At 42.6% G+C, this 5,000-nt stretch overlaps 1 protein-coding gene across 1 annotated transcript in view; it reads right to left on the minus strand.

Annotated features, from left to right (window-relative positions):
- Positions 1-5,000, minus strand: part of LOC135101067 (NGFI-A-binding protein homolog) — a 152,794-nt gene that overhangs the window by 140,794 nt on the left and 7,000 nt on the right. The gene's annotated exons all lie outside the window — the stretch shown is intronic.

Here is a 5,000-nt window from a genome sequence, read left to right on the forward strand (position 1 = left end):
ATGGTATTTTCCCTTCACCAACTACCCAGCTTTTATAGTTAAGATTACCGATAATAAACTAATTAATTGGTCCCAGTAGGTAGGTACAGGTAAAAAATATATATATAGGGAGCTACAGGCGTATCAGGTGCACGAGGGTCGCTTGGCTACGGTTTATAATAATCTGTGAAGGTCAAATAGAAGACTACAAGCTTATTACACTCTAGGAATAAACACAGCTATCAAAGAATCCGGTTTTCAGCGAGAGAGATTTATCATGTTAGTGAATCTGTCGGGTCTGTCGGGCGGCCACTCAATTAATCAGGCTTTTGTAGGCTAATCATAAGACCATCCAAGCCCAGGCAGGTATCCAGCTAGTCAGTCTATAACCGGAATGAGTGAAGAGCCATGCGGGGAATCGTTCAGGCGGGGAGTTGATTAGTAAGTCAGGAGGTTAATCAGTCAGTCAGAAAATCAGCGTGGTCTGTGGTTTTATCATTGAAGCGGTGAAGTAATTTGAGAGGGAAGGGGTTAATGAGGCAGTTAGTTAGCAAGTGAGAATTTTCAGGGGGTTAAGTCATTAACGACTCAGTCGGTTAGTAAGTCGGTTAGTTAGTCAGTTAGCAAGTTACTCATTCAGTGGATAAGGCAGCTAGTGAGCCAGTTGGTTAACGAGTCACAACATAATTTGTGAGTCAGTCGGTAAATGAGTCTGCCAGTCAGTCATTTAGTGAGTCAGTTAATCAGTAAGTGAGCTATGCGGTTAAACAATAAAGTATCCAGTTATAAGCCAGATAATCAGTCAAGCGGTGAGGCAGCAATTAGCCAGTCAGTTAATCACTCAGTCAGACAGTCAGTAAAGTAAGGAAATATGACCATCATCAAACATTGCCCCCTTCCCCTCTTTCCCCTCTCCCCCCAGAGAGCCGCACTGAACAAAGATGCATTCAATTTACGAACCGTGAAAGAAGCCAATAGTTTTACTCCCATCCCTCCCTTCCTTCCCTCCCTTTCCTCCACTGGTAAAGACTCCACTCCTTTCTCTCTCCTCTACTCCCCCTCCTCTTAATACAAATTTTCCTTTTCCTCTTTCTCCTCCTCTTTCTCTCCCCACCAACACCCCACTAACTTAAATCCTACTTCCCTTTGGTCTTCTCTCTCTCTCTCTCTCTCTCTCTCTCTCTCTCTCTCTCTCTCTCTCTCTCTCTCTCTCTCTCTCTCTCTCTCTCTCTCTCTCTCGTCAATCCACACCCTCACAGAAAGAAAATTTTTGTCCCTCTCATGCAGCATTTTGGAAGCCCATCGGTACACGACAAGCAACATTCACTGTACTTAATAATCCATGTAGTTGCTCCTTCCCTCCTTCCCTCCCTCCCTCCCTCCCACGTGCCTTCCCTCCGACCGTCCCTCCGTCCCTCCCTCCCTCGTGCACTTTTATTTTCTCTCCGGCTTTTCAGTTTGACTCTCCCCTTCTGCATCTTTTAACATCCCTTTATTTATTATTTTTTATACATTCTCTCTCTCTCTCTCTCTCTCTCTCTCTCTCTCTCTCTCTCTCTCTCTCTCTCTCTCTCTCTCTCTCTCTCTCTATTATATAATTTTCATGAATAGTCTGTACTTGTATGACCTTATGAGTTTTTTGTCTCCTCTTTTTTTTTTTTTTTACCAATTGTGTCATTTTCTCTACCTTCCATTTTCTTATTCCTCTTACTCTCGTGGGGGGGGGGAATCCCACTCCACTCTCTCTTATTTCTTTTCTTTTCTTTCTATATCTTTTTAATAATACTGCCCGTCTGGTTAACGAGGATCTTGTGTGTGTGTGTGTGTGTGTGTGTGTGTGTGTGTGTGTGTGTGTGTGTGTGTGTGTGTGTGTGTGTGTGTGTGTGTGTGTGTGTGTGTGTGTGTGTGTGTGTGTGTGTGTGTGTGTGTGTGTGTGTGTGTGTGTTTTCCCTCATTTTATTATCAAAAAATATTATTATCCTTCCCCTGTTATCATGCATTTTATCATCATACATTTACTCTGTTCCCTCTCTCTCTCTCTCTCTCTCTCTCTCTCTCTCTCTCTCTCTCTCTCTCTCTCTCTCTCTCTCTCTCTTATCCCTTCAAACGTCCATTTCCAATAACTCTTCCCCTCTTTATTCTTTCCCCTTTTCGTGTTCCTGTTATACCATATTTGCTCTCCTCCTCCTCCAATTCTTCCTCCTATGCTCCTCCTCCTCCTTCTCCAAGCCTCTTTCATTCTCTCCGTGTTAATATTCTGCCTCTCCTCTCCTTCCCCTCTCCTTCAATATATCTACTTCTTCTCTTTCCCTATCTCATACTTGCTGCTCACTCTCTTCCTTTTGCTTCCTTCCCTCTCATTCCTCTCTCTCTCTCTCTCTCTCTCTCTCTCTCTCTCTCTCTCTCTCTCTCTCTCTCTCTCTCTCTCTCTCTCTCTCTTGAGTAATCCTGAATCCAAACTCCGTCTTTCTCCTCCTTCTTTCTCTCTCTCTCTCTCTCTCTCTCTCTCTCTCTCTCTCTCTCTCTCTCTCTCTCTCTCTCTCTTTCAGTCTCCTGTTTTTTCTTCTTTCCTCACTGAGCCCCATTGTGTTGTGTTTTTTCTTCTGTCATATTTATACCTACGAAAAATCTCTCGTCCAGTTCCTATTATTATTGCATTATCGACTGTCCCTGCTTTTTATCCACGTACGTACAGCCTCTCTCTCTCTCTCTCTCTCTCTCTCTCTCTCTCTCTCTCTCTCTCTCTCTCTCTCTCTCTCTCTCTCTCTATCTTTATCTAGCTATCTATCTATTCATTTATCTATTTATCTATCTATCTATCTGTCTGTCTATTCTTTCATTCCCTGTATGTACGTTCTTTATTTTCCAATTTTTCCCCCTATTTTTCTTTTCTCTTGTCCACTTCAGTTTTTCCCTTTTCTCTGAATCTGTCATCCTGTCTCTCAATTGTGTTGCTTTCTCTTCCGTTTCTTTTTACTCCCTTATTTTTGTTTCTCTCTCTTTTTTCGCTTCCTTCTCCTTCTTCGTCATTTTCATTTCTATCCTATTTCTTTTTATTCGCTGTTCTTTTTGCTTCGCATTCTTTTTCTCCCCCTTCCGTCACGACACGTCTTCGATCTTTCCACCAAACTCTGTCTATTTCACTGCAAACAATTTTTCCCTGCTGTATTTTTACCTTTCTATCTATTCTATACATCTATCTACACGTGTATGTCTGCGCGTCTGTCTGCGTATACGGGAGGAGAGCATGGTGGGGAAGGAGAGGGAGAGGTAAAGGGATGGGAGAAAGGGAGGGGAGAAAAGGGAGAGGTAGAGAATAACCGCGATGAAGCAGTAGTTTTAAAATTGATTGTCTTTGATTTATTCAGTTTGATCCGGACGGGCAGCTTCATGTCGGTGAAGGTTTAATCTGAGATATCTGTTATTTAATGGCACACGGAGGGACGCGGACAGGGGGGGGGGAGAGAAAGAGAGAGAGAGAGAGAGAGAGAGAGAGAGAGAGAGAGAGAGAGAGAGAGAGAGAGAGAGAGAGAGAGAGAGAGAGAGAGAGAGAGAGAGAGAGAGAGAGAGAGAGAGAAGATAAATGCTGTTTCAGCCATAGTGTTCAAAGTTTTATCTTTCAATGTATCTTTTACATGTATCGTCATTTAACGGATTCGCTAAGTGTTTTGTTGTGTTGTGCTGCTCCAATTCCATGCCATTCTAATGTGTGTGTGTGTGTGTGTGTGTGTGTGTGTGTGTGTGTGTGTGTGTGTGTGTGTGTGTGTGTGTGTGTGTGTGTGTGTGTGTGTGTGTGTGTATATATATATATATATATATATATATATATATATATATACACACACACACACACACACACACACACACACACACACACACACACACACACACACACACACACACACACACACACACACAACATTTTGATTTAACTTATAAATATCGTGTAACTTACTTCATTACTCTCTTCCCCTCTCTCTCTCTCTCTCTCTCTCTCTCTCTCTCTCTCTCTCTCTCTCTCTCTCTCTCTCTCTCTCTCTCTCTCTCTCTCTGAGAAACACATTTTTCACACTACTTTAATTTAATTGTAATACGCAAGTCTAATTTTACATCCATGGGGAGAAAGGAGAGGACGGAGGGAGGGAGGGAGAGAGGGAGAAAGGAAGGAGGGAAGAAAGCAAGAAAGGAAGGGTGAGGTCTGATTTTACTTTCTCTCCTTCTCCTCCTCCTCCTTCTTCTGCAGTAGCTTTTCCACCTTCACCTCCTCCCTAATCTTCATCTCCTATTCCTCCATCTCCATCTCCTCTTCCTCCTCCTCCTCCTCCTCCTCCTCTTCCCGTCCTTTTCCATCAAATGTTAAAAATACGATTCCCGTCTATTTATTTCTGTTTTTTCTAATTAATGTTACATCCCAGCCACGACTCAATATTTTATTTTTATTTCCCCTTTTTTAAAATTTTCTCAAACTCGCCTTAATAAGTTTTTTACCTCCCGTCTCCCCCAGTGATGTCATTTTTCTTATCATTATTATTTATTTCCATTGCTTCCCTTCGTCGAATTTTATCGCTGTCTCTCTTTTATTTATCATTTGTAAGTATAGAAAGCTGTTTTTATTTTTCATTTATCTATTTTTTTTTCTCTCTTTTGGATTATCTTCATTTTTCGTTCTCTTCTTCCGCTGTTTCTTGCGAACCTTCATTTTTCATTTACGTGTTAAGAGAGGATGAGGTGGCAAGGGTGTGGAGGAGAGGGAGGGGGAGGAGGGTCAGGGAGTGATTGAGGGAGAGAAGGAGGGCTGGAGGGATGAGAAATAGATAGACGGAGGTGTGCGAGGGGGTGAGAGTCGGAGAGGTGAAGGTGTGTGTGTGTGTGTGTGTGTGTGTGTGTGTGTGTGTGTGTGTGTGTGTGTGTGTGTGTGTGTGTGTGTGTGTGTGTGTGTGTGTGTGTGTGTGTGCTGTGGAAGGATATAACAACGAAATTTATTTATGGAAGTTATTCCTAAGACTCACACGGTGAGAAAG

Source organism: Scylla paramamosain, chromosome 6 (assembly GCF_035594125.1).
Source record: "Scylla paramamosain isolate STU-SP2022 chromosome 6, ASM3559412v1, whole genome shotgun sequence".
Classification (NCBI taxonomy): domain Eukaryota; kingdom Metazoa; phylum Arthropoda; class Malacostraca; order Decapoda; family Portunidae; genus Scylla; species Scylla paramamosain.